The sequence below is a fragment of the Camellia sinensis genome, chromosome 8 (genome assembly GCF_055761805.1).
Source record: "Camellia sinensis isolate YWXY chromosome 8, ASM5576180v1, whole genome shotgun sequence".
NCBI classification, from domain to species: domain Eukaryota; kingdom Viridiplantae; phylum Streptophyta; class Magnoliopsida; order Ericales; family Theaceae; genus Camellia; species Camellia sinensis.
In genome coordinates this window covers 103356924-103373653 of record NC_138968.1, presented here as the reverse complement: position 1 = coordinate 103373653, position 16730 = coordinate 103356924, and the positions used below count along the sequence as shown (strand labels likewise).

The 16730-nt window shown below is 39.6% G+C and overlaps 1 pseudogene; it reads right to left on the bottom strand.

Annotated features, from left to right (window-relative positions):
* Positions 1 to 4793: 4793 nt before the first annotated feature.
* LOC145797936 (mediator of RNA polymerase II transcription subunit 14 pseudogene) lies at positions 4794 to 6890 on the bottom strand (annotated as a pseudogene).
* Between the last annotated feature and the right edge of the window lie 9840 nt (positions 6891 to 16730).

Below are 16730 nucleotides of genomic sequence, written 5' to 3'. Positions count from 1 at the left end.
CTCTTTAGATATTGTGTTTTTTGACTCCAAAAGTATGAGTTCACCACTTATATAACTCATACACACCTATATATTTAATTATACAAGCTTTATCACAAATAAGGAGGGCCAACCACGCCCTTACGAATCGCGAAAAATTAAATTTCAATTAAACTTTCCAGATGACTCTAAAAATTATGATGATCATAAATATGTCCCCTATTCTGGTTTCTGAAGCCTCTAAGGCCTTCAATTTGCAGTACAAAGTCAACCACCCAAACGCACATTAACAAATCAAACAAATTAGATTTCCAATTATGTTTCCCAAATAATTCTAAAAATTTTCATTAACACACCCAAGTCCTCAATTGTGATTTCTGAACCCGTAAAGGTCGGTAATTTCAATTTTACAGTCGTGGCTCAACAAATAATTCCTCAATTTGAACACATATCAATAAATCAAAATGCATTAACCCAATAGGCCGTAAAGGTAATCTCTAATACGGATTTTGGGGTCGTTACATTAACTCTGCACATGCACCTGTACATCTAAACCTCTGCTCAGGGTGATTTGTTATACTACTGTCGTCAATGACTAAACCACTAGAATTGTGACCTTGTGATTGTATAACTAAGTTGAGCACCCCAATTAATAAACTCTGCAAATTATAGATCATGTATGTGGAACTGGTAGAAGATTGACTGAACTGTGTGACTAAACTGAGCTTGACTCGTAAGCCTATGTTTTGTGACTAATTTGGAACTTTTGCGTGACAATCCTATGTTATGTGTAACTGAGGAACCTTGTTTACCGTGTTACCGTGCACTATGTGCTTGTATATAAGACTTATTTGGGAACTACTGATTTGATTATGATACATGCCTTTTGATATGAACAACTGCATGCAAATGCACCTACACCTGGACTTATGTGAACAATGTCGTATTGTACATGACCTGAGTCATTTTGATATAAACAATTGTGATGAATGACCCTGATTTGACTTTGAGAACTGATAGACTTAGGACAGTTGTGAAACTATCAACCAAGTGCCTAAGCAAACGAAGTATGCCTTACAGAACCGAATGTGCCCTATTTGAGAAATTTTTTTTATCTGATTCAATCCTGTAGAACCTTTGCCTGATATTGTTCCAATGGAACCCTCATTTGATATAATTTGATGGAACCTTTGTTCGATCTAATCTGACAAAACCGTTGCTTGGATCGACCGATAAGACCCTCTATCTAATTTGATTTTGTAAGAAGGGGATTAAGAATGGCTTGTGAATGAATAGCCAGATTATTCTTGGCAGAAAAACTGATAGACCCAAAACTTGAATTCATTTGGGATACTTGATCTATTTGAAAGACCTTTTGTGGGCTATCAACAGATTGATCTAACTATGAACACCGTTGAGAACCAATCCCCAACTATTGAGAACATACGTGTTAAAAACGAACTGAATTGTACAAACCCCGTGATTGGGTGTCGTAAGGAGTGTTGTTCCATTTTGTTTGTTTGACGCTATGGGAACCGATGACGGTAGACTGATTTGATTTTGAGCAGTACTGAACATTTGTCTTTAACTGATCAGAACATGCTTTGTAAGGGAGAGTGGTTGTTTCAGTGTTATCAGATTTTGGAGAAATCAGGTTATAGTGAATGCACTACAACAAGTTGGGTCTTGAATGACGAATTTTTTTTGTCTCCAAAGAGCTAATTTCGTCACTATAGATATTTGTGATGAAATATTTTCCTCACTAGTTTCGTCATTGAATGTTTGTCACTAAAAACCACCGTGACGAAAACTAATTTCGTCACCAATGAAATTTCTTTAGTGACGAATTTTTTTGTCACCAATAAAACAACATTTTGTCGCCAAAAATTCTCATTTTCGTCACCAAATAGTTATTCAATACTATATTTATAATTTTAGTTGAAAAATAAATTCGTCACGCATGTTAATCATTGATGAGAAAATAATTCGTCACAATAAGATGTAAAATTGACCAAATTTTTCGTCTCCAAAAGTCAAATGGGTGACGAAATATATTTCGTGGCAAATGTTTATATACGTGATGAAATTTTTAGTCACCAAACAACAAAATCAATGAAAACTTTCATATATAATCTGTAATAAATTTTGTCACAAAAAATATTTATTTGCGACGAATAGTCACTTTGTCATAATAACAAGTACAAATGACGAAACAAATTCGTCACTAAATTTGTTCCATATTTTATATTTCAATTTAAATTATTATTTTATAAATATCTCTGCTTATATCCCAATATCCTTTTAAATGTATTAAGAATTCCACTAACTATTATACACCACTCCCCAAAAAAATTCACTAAACAATTTATGTTATAAATCAAAATATATCCATCAAACAACTTTAATAATAATCCATTGAGTATAACAAAAAAACCATCAAAACAAATCCCAAAATGAACTAACGTGGAGTCCACAAAAAAAAAAAATCAACACTCAATCTTGATTTGCAACTACAACTAAGTATCAATTCCATAAATAAATAAATTCAACACTTGATCTTGATTTGCAAGTATGCTTCCAAACGTCATCAAAAACCAATCTGCAAAGAAAATTAACAAGAAAAACATTAACATATTATCAGTTACACTGTATAGACCACTCTATCCATGTCAATACAAATTGTGTACACAATGAGTCTAGCTTGACAACCAGAAGTTCCTTTGTACATGGCAAGCTCCTATTAATCATATTACTAACTTAGAGCAACTCCAACACTACCTAGCAAAAATACCCAAAAAAATAATGTTGCTAGTACAGTCAAGGTTCTAAGAAGGAATTTTCAAGACTTAAGTAAAGGCAGTCATAAAATGCTGGCAGATTTTAAATGTCACCAAAAAAACTTATGTCACATATTATTGTTCATATTTTCTAATCATTCTCCGTAGCTAAGTATATTACTTCTATTTTCAGTTTCAGATTTGTGATTCATTGAAAATCAGAAAATGATACGTACAACATTTAAGGTTTATTGAAAAAAGTTCATTTCCATGCTGTAACTATATCCTATGTATTAGTGATAATCAATTTTCTCGTCTTACTAAATATAACAATAAAAATAATAATAGTAATCAATAAAGTATTTGTCAAAAAGTGTTAATAGTCCAATTGCTTATAGTTAGTAGCCAAGCGGAACTTTATTTTCCTATATGTGATAGACTGTTACAAAATGAAGAAAAGTCCACTCATGATTGCTTGAAAACATTTTTCAAACTTGAGTTTTCAGGCAAAAAGGATTCTCCATCCAGAAAATAAAAGATTATAATGGTCTCCGGTAAACATGCAACATCTACTAAATATATCTAAATCATGTATAGAGAGAAAGATCAACAATTAATGCAACTATAGAAGTGACCAAAAGTATTTTGAAATGGAATTGCAATTGAGGCAAATATGACTTTCATAAACGAACCAAAATTCCAGAGAATATGAAGCCCTTAACTTCTTGGCTGAGATCTTCAGTGTGAGGATCTTCAAGAGTTACACCTGCATCTCCAACATCATATTGTTTAAGAATCTATTCCTAACTCAAATCAAAGAGCTGAAACATTGTACCTATAGGAATAAGATAAGGACAATATAGATAAGTTAACAAATAACAAATCAAATTCACACATTCTGAAGTAAAATATCACAATTTAGAAACGCATAACTTTGCTGGAAAGGCATCAGAAGAAGAGTTGACTAGTACAGATCATTTTAAAGAGAAAAAGCAAAAGAAACACATTATCAGAGAAACAACAATAGGATATTAGGATAACTTTTTGGAATACGCATACTACCCATAATTCAGCGTCATAGAACTGATTAATAAAAACTACGAGGTATAGTGCATAATTTCAGCTTACAATTCATATTTCTATAAATGAAGTGGAAGACAGGTTTCAATGACACCATCTATGGAGTTTCATAACCAGAAGAGAATGAAACTTTGCATAGCTTTTAAAGTCAGTCAATTAACTTAGCAAAATAGCATGAGTTAAGCATGCTAACCTCTTTTTATTGCACTGTCATCCATAGCCTTGTATTCCACATTCTTCGGAGCAAGTTCTCACTACAACAAAATTTAATTTTTACGGCTTGCAATGCATGTCGTAAAAACTCTTTCACGACATGCACACAAATGCCGTTATATAAAAAGCAAATTAAAAGGAAAAACAAATTCAAAGTTCATTACATGAGTAAACTCAATATATGAACACATGATATCGCTAAAATGCCCACTTTAGTACTTGAAAAGCAAATTACAAGATCAGATAGCTAATTATATGTACAAATGAAAGCAAAAAGATTATGCACAACACAAGCTAGTCAAGTCTAATTCATTATTAGGGGTAGTAGAGAGAGCTAAAGAATCAATTAACTTGGCCAATACAGAAAGACCCTGTCCTAAAACCAATTGTAGAGATTCGAAGAGCAGATGTTGCAGCAGCAGCAGCAACAGGTGCAAGCACACATTTCAGAACAATTAAAAAGCATCCAGCTTTCTGCAAAGCCAGGGCAAACTCAACAACATGCAGAAAAATAAATCCATCTTAAAAGGAAATCCCTTCTTCAAAGCTTGCAAACTTACGAATTTTTCTAAAAAATATATAAAAGTGGTAGGGTCATAACAGTTTTATGCACTCTGCATCACTCAACAAATTCAAAATTGACAAAAGCTACCCAAAATTGGGTGGTAACCACATGAAACTGTGATAATTGATCTTATATAGTGGCAAAAGCTACCCAAAAACAATCTGATAAGGCCGGTTAGATTTGGTTTGAACTTACTTGGTGAACCCAAATGGGCAAGAATATCTGAATAAAATGGCATTACTACATAAGGTTCATTGGCATAACTTTATCCAAAGTGATGTTCAGATCATTCACACCTATTGGAGTATAATCTGCCACAAATGACAACATCCAAGGGGTCATTTGGGAAATGGAGAGGTAAAGAAGTAGGCTCCTTGGAGGAGAGCTGCATTGCTTAGGTAGCTCAGCTAATTGATTAGGAAACTACAACTTACCTTGATCCTCATTTTTGTTATATTATTTTCACAGTAGCTACTTTATTTAAAAGGAAATACCTCTATGAATGAAAAAAAAAATACCTCAATGATTTTTATATTTGAAAAAAAAATGCTTTTACATATTATATATATATATATATATATATATTTGGTGCCAAAGTACACACTGATGCTATTATATAATATTAATATGTGCATAGTCATCCCATATACACTGTAAAAATACTACTGAAATATAGGAAAACCAAAAGAATTTTGGAAAAATTTAGGGACCATGTCATATACATTATAGAAATACTCCATAATAGAGGGTTATTGGATGAATTTTGGAGACCTTAGGCCATAAGTAGTTTCCTCACTGACTCTGACTGCAATTGTCTTAACCTGTAGCTAACATGTGGCTACTGTGAAGAATATCACAAGTTTAACACTACCTTATAACAACTTTGTAGTGTATATATACAATAATACCTCTGTAACATTTCAAAAACAAAAAAGGAAAATAATTGAAGTAGGTTGATTTCCATTATTTAGGGAGGAAAAACAGAACAGAAAGTCAAAAACAAACAAAAAACTAACCTTGGTATAAGGCCAAAGCTGGTCGGGAGAAACATGTATCGTGTATCCCTCTTTACCAGACTCCCACTCGACAACAAAGCAAACAAGTACCCCCGAACCAAAACTAAACTACAAACTCATGAGACCAACTGCCTCAATGCGAAAAGCCCTCCTCATCTATTCTGAAAAGTTGTCAAATGCCTCGAGAGCACTTTTTGCTCCAACTGCTGCTTTACTATTGGAGTTTGCATTGTCTTTTTCTAGTTTCTCATCTGGTCTTACTCCAAGCAGTTTTCGCATTCCAAGTGCAAACATTCTAGCATTGGAGAGCCTTTGGATATCTGCCACTAACTTCTTGATGCTGTCTGCCTCCACAAAATGATAACTCAAAACAACACCTTCCGGATCATAACAGATATGAGAATCTACATCAGACGTATTGGCAATACGAACACCAGAACCCTATGGAGTACTATTGCTTCCATTCTAAAGTTCCCATAAGTCCCTGAAGTGCTGGTCATTTATTTTGACATCTCAATACATGCGTCCAGGTCGACCAAGTCGCAGGCATATGTGTTGCCATGTATTGCCTTTTGTAAATGGGAGTCGGAACCATAAATTTGAGGATGCATTTCTTAGACCCACTTCTTCAACATATGAAATGTCAAGTGCATCCATCTGGCTAGAGTGTCGAGCATGCTTGATACAAAGTGAGCAATGCCTGACCACATGAAGAAGAGCTGAAACATATATGCTAGAGGGTGCATTTCCTTTATTTGCTTCAGCAAATAGACTTGCATAACTATAACCTTCAGTTTTGCCAATCATCTTCGATGAAATGAGTGCCTGTGGTGAAATCTGACGACTGAATCCTGAATCCATGATTTTTTTTCTCTTACTAAATCCTGACTGGAGCTCTAAACATTAAAGTGATGGAATCAAATTTAACATATCTGAAATTGTACACTTTCTTGATCTTCTATCATGTCTAGTAACAGCATCAAGATTTGAGCTAGGACCAACAGCAAAATCTGGTGCTTCGGTTGAAAGGAACACATTTATCACAAATACAATTAACTACAAAAATACTATTTAATGGAAATTTATAAGTCGCAGCTAATACAGATAAAATCAAAGTAACTTACATATGATAGTTGTAGCCTAAGGGCTAGATCCAGAAACTTTAAAAGATCCAATTGCTGAGGTTCTAGGCCTGTTAGGTTTTACAATTGGTGCAGAAACTCGGGGGCTAGTCAGTCTTGGTGGGGAAGACAAATTCATTGTGGCACAAGAATTAGCAGAATGTGGAGATATAAAAGAAGCCAAATCCTAGTTAGATTTTGAAGCAAACAGTTTTTCAAAGTTGTGCACCTTTCTAAGCCAGAAGGTGGTGAACTTACAGAGCTAGACTGCATGATGCCCTTCAAATTGCTTGTTGAATAAATAGAGCCACTATTATAATGGGGAGATCTACCAGAAACTTTATGAGCATTATTGATCTGTGCTATTTGTGTTCCTCCCTCCCGCTTAGGTAAGGAGGTTCTAACTTTCATACTCTGAAAATTCATTAGAACAAAGCCACAATGCAGCAGATGCATTAAATGATGAAGAGTGCCTCTGACTAGAGAAAGAAGGTGCAGATGACCCTCTCTCAAGCTCAAACACTTCATCAACAATAGAAGAGAAACTTGATAGCAGATTTCCAGAACTAAGCATAGAACCATCGACGTTGAGCTCAGAGAGAAGACCATGTTCAGATGTTTGATTAGCACCCACAGCATTGGGTGAAAGTTAAAGTAGTTTTCCATAGTCAAGAAGGCTCAAATTAAGTACATCTTCAATCATCTGAATCTGATCAATGTCAACATTTTTTACACAGGTGACACGGGGGAAAAAAAGAATAGAAAGTCAAAAATGAACAAAAAATTTAGTTAATAATACAAAAAAAAGAAGAAGCCACAAACAAGGCATAACAAGGCACAAACATAACACATGTAAATCTAACTATTTCTACACAAATATTCAACTTCATGCAATCAATTTCTACCCAAAAATAGATAATAAAAATAGTAACAAAGAGGCTTATCTAGGCACTGCAAATCTGAATTTTATTCACCAAAATAGTAGCTTTACAAAACTTTCTCTTACAAACGCCCCCCATTTGGTCTTCAAGTTGTCTGCTACTACAATAAGAGATCAACTTGAAGAAGCCATCTTAAAAGATGTTTTGCACTATTGTCTACTTTGCAATTATGCTCTACTACAGCACTCTAGTCTATCCTAGAAAGACTCTACCACTCTGTCTGAGACATGGACTTGTGTGTTGGAGTATCCAATGAGTTTTTGATAACCAGGATGCATGTGGGAAAAAATACAACTCAATTATGTGATAAGTGGGAATCAATCACTAAAGAAGCCTTATGCTAATCTATTTTGACAAATGTTTACTCTATGGAAAAATCTATATTTACTGATGATGCACCAGTAGTAGCATAACCATATAGAATAGCTCACCAGTAGGTACATAAAAAAATGTGTAACAAGTAAAAATAATATAGCTTAGCATCAGGTAGTAGACCTCTTTGGCTGTTGCCACCAATGCGACATGAAATTCTCTAAAGCAATCTGTCCCAAGAGCACCATACAATATTGGAACTGGACTTCCAATACGTGAATCAAAATGGATGTGATCAAATTCATAACGTTCTGGCTGCTGAAATGAATTGGGAATAAAACATGTATTGTCAAGGGTGCAAAGTGAGAAGTAAATGACTTACATCTGATTTAGATTTTTTTATAAATAATAAAAAAAATACTTCTACTTTGAAAAATGTGGAACAGGACTTAGCAAATTAGCAATTCTGGCATGAAAAATGTGAAACAGGACTTAGCAAATTAGCAATTCTGGCATGAAAAATGTGGAACAGGACTTAGCAAATTAGCAATTTTGGCATGAAAAATGTGGAACAGGACATCTAACAAAAGAAAGGGAATTTCTATTACTTAGCAAATTAGCAATTCTGGCATGAATTTAGACCATGTCTAGCAGGGACATCATTATCATTTATCATTCATTACAAGAACCAAGGATGCGAAATGCAAAACAAGGACATCATTGTCATTACAATAACTTTGTGATTGGAGGGAATGAAAGATGAATAAGATTTTATAATTATCCAATCCTGTTGCTCCTTTAAAAAAAAAAAACAAAAACAAAAAAAAACAAAAACAAAAAAAACAAAACAATAAAGAAAAAACTAACCATTATGGCATTTTATCAAACACCGAGCAGACCCATAATCAGAAGCATGAGACTTTATTGAGTGTAGAATCACCAACAATTCATTCACTTCAATGATTATATTGGGTAGAATATGAATATCATAATCAGAATACATAACATGTTAATCATTCTATTTTCTATATTTTTTCCCCAAATTAAAATCATTCAAGTTGTTCATGGAACCCTTTAAAGTAGAGAAGTTTTGGAGATGTTAGAAGTAATGAATGAAATGACTTTAATCTCATCGTAACAATGAATTCCATTCACGCAAACAAGTCCGAAGACAGAGTGAGGGTAGAGAATGAGAAACCCAAGGACCTGAAGAGATAGAGAGAGGGGTAGAAAAAGAGAAACAGAGACAACTAACTGACCTGGAACTCACGGTGGTGCTGTAGCTTAATGTCGGTACAAGACGAACTCATGGTGTGGAGGATGAATCGTCCTCATGGTGGGTGGTGGATGAACCGTCCTCACAGTGGTTCTCTGTTACAGTTTTGTGAAAGAACTGTAGATGGATTAGGGCACAATGTTCTAATCAAGGAGTTGAAAAGTTTTTTGGGACTAATTTAGGTGCCAAATCAGAATTTTTTTGGTGCTTCAATTTTGGGTGTATGTAAATATAACAAAAAATATGAAAAAAAAATAATAATAAATCATAATTCATAAATTGGGCAGTAATATGAAAGTATTCCTACCAAAAAATAAATCTATGTGTTTTATGAAATTTTTTATTCACTAAATTTGCAATTTGTTGTAGTGAGAGAGATATGAGAGGAAAATTGATTTAAAAAAACAAAGAGAGGAAAAAATTAGTAGTCTATTTTTTTTCATTACCACCCAATTTGTCAAAATTTTCCCTCTAAAATTAGTGACAAAATAATTTCCTCACTAAAAGGTCTCAAAATATTAAAAATTATTAATAACGAAAATATATTTCACACCAAATAATCTTAAAATATTTAAAATCAAGTTTTTCAAAAAAAAGAAAAAAGGTAAAATTATTGGTGACGAAAATATATTCCTCAGTAATAATTTTATAATTAGTGACAAATTTTTTTCTCACCAAAAGTTTCAGAATTTTGGCGCCACCAAAAAAAATTTAGCGGGAAAACCTTCGATGACGAAACTTAATTTTTCCTCACCTAAAAAGAAGTATTTATTGACAAAAATAAATTTCGTCACCTATTATTTTTATTTTTTTATTATATGTGACAAAATTTTATAATTCGTCACGAATTGTTCTTATTTAGTGAGAAAATTTATTTTCTTCACTACTTTTCGTCACCATAGATTACTTTTGTTGTAGTGATGGTGTTGTGTTGCTTTGATGACATTCTTAGAGTGTCCTTTTGTGCTAGGGGACATTAAGCCTATGTAACACCTTTGATTGAGATACCTTTTGCCACCGACGGTTTCGTACGGGTGGGCTTGACTAATCGATCTGGAATCGGCCACCGACGGTCGCGAACGGGTGTGCTTCGATTCCGAGGCGATTATTCCTTTGTTTTGTTTGGAATGTCATCCTTTGGTATTAGGTAAATGTTTTAACATCCAAGAAACTTTGAAAAACCCTGATTGTCCGAAAAGTGCGTGAATTCGGTACGCCTTGTATATAACCACCCAGTGTCATTATATTCTGTGATTGGAACCCTGAGAATGTGTGAATTGTGTTTGACATGCGATTGACTCCTTTGATAATGCCTGGACATCATGGGGATTTACGTATATGAACTGCCTTATGCTTTTAACGATTACCAGATAAAGTAGAAAGACTTGATGGAACAAAGAATTGAATACTGAACTGAATTGTGAATTGCGAACCGTAAACTGTTGAATGAACTGAGAATACGTGTATTCTATTAGAAGTCGATTGCCTCAGTGTTGTTGTATTTTACAATTGGTACTATGGGGATATATGGACTATATGCGTTGCATGGGTAATTGCCTCGATACTATCTTTGTTTACTCGGGGATCACTGTCGGGATCCACTTTAAATTTCTGCAAACTTTTGGTTTGCCTGGAATAGCTGTGACGAGTCACGGAACTAAATACCAGATCGGATGGTGTATTGTGGAATTATTGAAGAATGAATTGAACTTTTGTGACAGGGGAATAGACCGAACTTCTATGATAAAGCTAGCTGGCATTTGAAATAAATATGTTAGTGACCTGCTTTGAAGAGGGTAATTGGTGAATGTGTGTTTAAGTATTTTTCGGGGCCAACAGGTCGGAGTTGAATTTCAGATAGTGGTGGGACTACTTCAACCTCTCTCCATTTTGGAATGGAAATGGGAATATGTGGCTACGAATTTCGTTGTGGGCTATTGTAAGTAAAATTATTGAAGTTGCCCATTCCTCCCTATAAAATTTTGTATGATGCTGGTAGACTAGCCACTGTTTACATCGATAAGATCGCTCGTTTACATGGGATCCCAGTATCTATTGTTTAGACAGAAATTCTAAAATGTGTTTGAATTCTGAAAAGCCTTCAAGAGGCAATGGGGGCTCAGCTTCTGTTCTGTTAATGCTAATGAATGTATCACGTAAACTTAATCATGACTTATGACTCCTGTATATGATCTGGACAAATTATGAATTTGATACGAAACTGAATTATGATTCGGCGTTGTTTTCCATCCGCAAATTGAGGTATGATCAGAAAGAACTTGTTAGATTTTTGGGAGAAATACTCCAAATTTATGCAGTAGATTTTTCAGGGGATTTGAAAGATCTATCCATTGTTGGCAGACTTTGCTTACAACCACAGCCTACACTCTAGATTGGTGTGACACCATGCAAGCCTTGTATGGAAGAAAATGTAAGTCCCTAACTGATTGAGAACAGAGTGTTGCTTGATTTTGAGACTAAGTAAATGGCTATCAAAAAAAAAAAAAAGGGATTGGAACCGTTGAATGAAAGGTGTTCCGAATTGTGTTCGACTAAGGGTAACTTAAGTTTGGAGGACCAAACTTCCTAAAGGGGGGAAGACTGTGATACCCCTATTCTGTATTATGCTAAATTGGTCCTTAATTTGTTTATGGTTATGTGTTTAGCGGAATTTTGTGTGCCATTATGTGATAATATGTGATTTTGAATTCGTATCTGTTCACCGTAGGATTATCTGTTTGAATAATCCGCTTCGGGAATTAAATTGAGGGCCTTATCGGCCATAGAACCCGAAATTGTTTACGCCACTGTGATTGGCATAATTTTTAGAGCCTACGGTGAAATTTAATTGAAAATTGATCCTGGTCAATTTAAACGGATTAAATTGATAAATTAAGTGCCCAATTGTTATATAATAAAATAATGTGTTGAGCGGGGCTAAATAAGGGCCTCATTATGATCAATTCCTCACCCTTATATCATTTTGGCTGAAGTTTAACTCTCTAGAAAAGAGAGAGAGACGACTTTGAGAGAGAGGGGAGGCACCTTTGGGCATTTTGATTCAAAATTGTGAATTGGGAAGGCTAGGTGCAAGACTTGGCCATAATTGTGAAGATTGAGCCTCTAGGTAAGCATTGATTCTTGAATTCATAAGTTTGAATCTGTGATCTTGTAAGTTCAAGGGTTGTTTGTGATCAAGAGCATGTAATGAGTTGATTTTGTTGAGTTTGAAGTCTTAGAACTCATGCATGTAAGGAATTACTTTGAAATTGCATGTTTGAGCTTGAAACACATGATTCATGTAGAGTTTTGGTTAAAGCTCATGTGGTAATCACCATTTGTACCATTTAAGTTGAGAATGATGAGCATCTCCCACATGCATGCACAAATGATGGGAGTATAAGTCTTGAATGTTTGAATTTGAGCATGTTGGTGATGGGTTTGAGATATTTTGAGACATGCATGTAGATAAATTATGAAATTGAGCTTTAATATGTTGTAATTCTATGTTTGAACCATGTTAGTACATGATTATGTGAAGTTTGGACCGAAATCATGCCTTTAGAGCTTTTGAATGTCGAGATGAAGCTCAAGAACTCAATCTGGAAAACCCAGATTTTCGATGTCCGCTCGAGCGGGTGAAGTGCCGCTCGAGCGGAGAAAACGAGCTCCCAGCATTTTCTGCAGACATGGTTCCCGCTCGAGCGGGGAAGTTGACGCTCGAGCGGGGAGCTATGTAGACAGGTGCTCGAACGGCCGAGTTCGCGCTCGAGCTGGAATTGAAGGCAACCAGTACTTTCGCAGACCTAAGGGTCCGCTCTAGCGGGGAAGTCCACGCTCGAGCGGGGACCCTATTTTCTGAAATCCTGTTTGTGCATTTGGTGTTCTGTTTTCCGTTCTCTTTCACTCGCAAGCACTCTTAGGCATATGTTAAGCATTGTAAATGAATTAATGACATAATAATAAAGCCTAAAGAGGAATATGTGAATTAAAGAACGGATTGAACTGTTAATGACCCTTTTGTGTTCATGAAATGTGTAGGGTCAAGCTCCAGGGCAAATCCACAAGCCGATCATTGTGAGTAATATCGATATTTGAATGATTGTGAATGACCAATTATTACTCCCTTATATGCTTTGTAAGTTGCTAATTGGGATTGTGGACAAAAGTATGACAGGAATAAACATAAATGGATCGAAGGTCGTTTTGATAGAAATAAATGGACCTAAGGTCATTTTGACATGAATGAGTGGGCCGAAGGCCGTTTGGACACGAATGTATGGGCCGAAGGCCGTTTGACATAAACGGGTAGACCGAAGGTCGTTTCGATATGAATAAATGGACCGAAGGTCGTTTGATGTAAATGAATGGACCAAAGGTCGTTTTGATATAATTGAATGGATCGAAGGTCGTTTTGATGTAAATGAATGGGCCAAAGGTCGTTTTGATATAATTGAATGGACCGAAGGTCGTTTTGATGTAAATGAATGGACCAAAGGTCGTTTTGATATAAATGAAGGGACCGAAGGTCGTTTCAATGTAAACGAATGGACCAAAGGTCGTTTTGACATATGTGAGTGGGCCGAAAGCCGTTTTGACATGAACGAGTTGGCCAAAGGCCGTTTTGACATAAATGAATGGGCCGAAGGCCATTTTTACAGAAATAAATGGGCCGAAGGCCGTTTCGACATAAGTGAATGGGCCGAAGGCTGTTTTGCCATGAATGGAAACCCGAATGGGCCAAGGGCCAGAATGTTTGGAACTACAGTTACTTGATTTGCATTTCGTATAGTTATATATATCTGTTAAATAGAAGTATGAATTGGGCCCAAGGCCGTTTGGAACATGTTGTTCTACATTGTTATGTAACTTCTGTATTTGATTTGATATTATTCACTGGGCTATCACTCACGCTCATTCATGTGTTTGTAGGTGAGCCAAGAGAAGTCCAGACCCAGTCTCAGTGAAGTCTGTATGGAACAACTAAGGTTTTGAGAGAGTCAGCCCTTGTGTCTCATGCACGAGGCCCGTCTTCGCCTTTTGTTATGTATTTACATTTTGTCAGGTTGGCGAAGTTTTGTATATGTCTACTTATGGTTTTATGGGTTGACTTAGTTTTGGATGATCCTATAAGCACAGCTCTATGGACAAAGTTTTTAAATTTTGCTTCCCTTTTGGCCCCTTTACTCTGATGTGTTAAGTCTGTTTTGGTTTGAGGCCGTAGGTAATCTTAGGATTACTGGCCGACTACGTCCTTAACCCATGGGGGCGGGTTCGGGTCCTGACAGTACTAGCTTTGGCTGGGCTACCTTGGCCTTGGCATTGCATGCTGCTGGCCTTGGCCCTGACATGGAATGCTGTTGGCCTTGGCTCGGCTGCCTGGGCCGTGGCATGGCCTACTGCTGGCCTTGGCCTTGGCATGGCATGCTGCTGGCTGTGGCTGGGCTAGCTTGGCCCTGGCATGGCATGCTTCTGGCCCTGGCCTTGGCATGGCATGCTGCTGGCTTTGGCTGGGCTGCCATGGCCTTGGCATGGCATGCTGCTGGCTTTGGTTGGGAAGCCTTGGCCTTGGCATGGCATGCTTCTGGCCTTGGCCTTGGCATGGCATGCTGCTGGCTTTGGCTGGGCTGCGTTGCCCTCGGCATGGCATGCTGCTGGCCTTGGCCATGGCATGACATGGCATGCTTCTTGCCTTGGCCTTGGCATGGCATGTTGCTTGCTTTAGCCGGGCTGCCTTGGCCTTGGCATGGCATGCTGCTGGCCTTGGCCTTGGCATGGCATGCTGCTGGCTTGGGCTGGGCTGCCTTGGCCTTGGTATGGTATGCTGCTGGCCTTGGCCTTGGCATGGCTTGCTGCTGGCTTTGGTTGGGCTGCCTTCGCCTTGGCATGGCATGCTACTGGCGTTGGCCTTGGCATGGCATGTTAGTGGCTTTGGCTGGGCTGCCATGGCCTTGGCATGGCATGCTGCTGGCTTTGGCTGGGCTGCCATGGCCTTGGCATGGCATGGCAAGCTACGTTGGCTACGGTTCTTATCATTGGACGCGCGTTGCATGCGAAGGCGTGCAAAGGCGTGCGTGACAATGAGCGCCACATACGCATCGCGGTGAAAAGACCACGCGCGCGGTATTCGCACAGGCCACGCGCCCAGGCCGCGGGCATGCCAGGCCAGGCTGCCCAGGCCGCGCGCATGCCATGCTGCCAACGCCGCTTGCATGCCACGCTGTGTTGCCCAGGCCGCGCGCATGCTAGGCCTCCCACGCCGCGCGCATGCCACGCCATGCTACCCAGGCCCCGCGCATGCCGGGCCACCCACGTCGCGCGCTTGCCACGCCGTGCTGCCCAGCCCGCGCGCATGCTGGGACAGCCACGCCGCGCGCATGCCACGCCGTGCTGCCCAGGCCGCGCGCATGCCGGGATGCCCACGCCGCCCGCATGCCACGCCGTGCAGCCCAGGCCGAGTGTATGCCAGGCCGTCCACGCTGCGCGCATGCCATGCGGTGTTGCCCAGGCCTCGCGCATGCCAGGCCGCCCACGCCACGTGCATGCCAGGTCGCCCACGTTGTGCGCATGCCATGTCGTGCTGCCCAGGCCGTGCGCATGCGAGGCTACCCACGCCGCGCGCATGCCATGCAGCCCACGCCGCGCGCATGCCTGGCCACCCACGCCGCGCGCATGCCGTGCCGTGCTGCCCAAGCCGCGCGCATGGCAGGTCGCCCACACCTCGCGCATGTCGTGTACATGGCAGGTCGCCCACACCTGCGAGCATGCCGTGCCGTGCTGCCCACGCCACGCGCATGCCAAGCCGCCCACGCCCGCGCACATGCGATTCCTTGCTGCCCAAAGCCGCGGTCGAGCCGCGGTCCAGGCCACCCAAGGCTGCGATCAGGCCGCGGTTGAGCCGCGGTCCGTACCACCCAAGGCCGCAGCCCAGGCCGCGCCTAAGGCCAAGGGGCCGTGGGGCATACCTGTCACTGCCTTGCCTGGGCAAGGGAGGTGCCCCCCCTTATAGTAGTTTGTTAAGCCCTTTTCAATCTGGCAGGCAACGTTATGGCATGGCATGCTTATCAACGCCGTAGCAAGGCATGCGGGCCGAGGCCGTGGCATGGCATGTTGGACTTGGCACGCTGGGCAACGCTGTGGCGTGGCATGCTGGGCAACGTCGTGGCAAGGCACGCAGGCCGAGGCCGGGGCATGGCATGCGGCCCGAGGCCGTGCCATGGCATGCGGGCTGAGGCCGTGCAGTGGCATTTCAACCTTGGCATGCTAGGTAACACAGTAGCACGGCATGTGGGCCGAGGCCATGGCACGGCATGCGGGCCGAGGCCGTGGCATGGTATGTTGGCCAAGGCTAAGGCATGGCACGCCGGGCAACGCGATGGCCTGGCATGCTGGGCAACGCGGTGGCATGGCATGCGGGCCGAGCCCGTGGCATGGCATTCCGGCCTTGGCA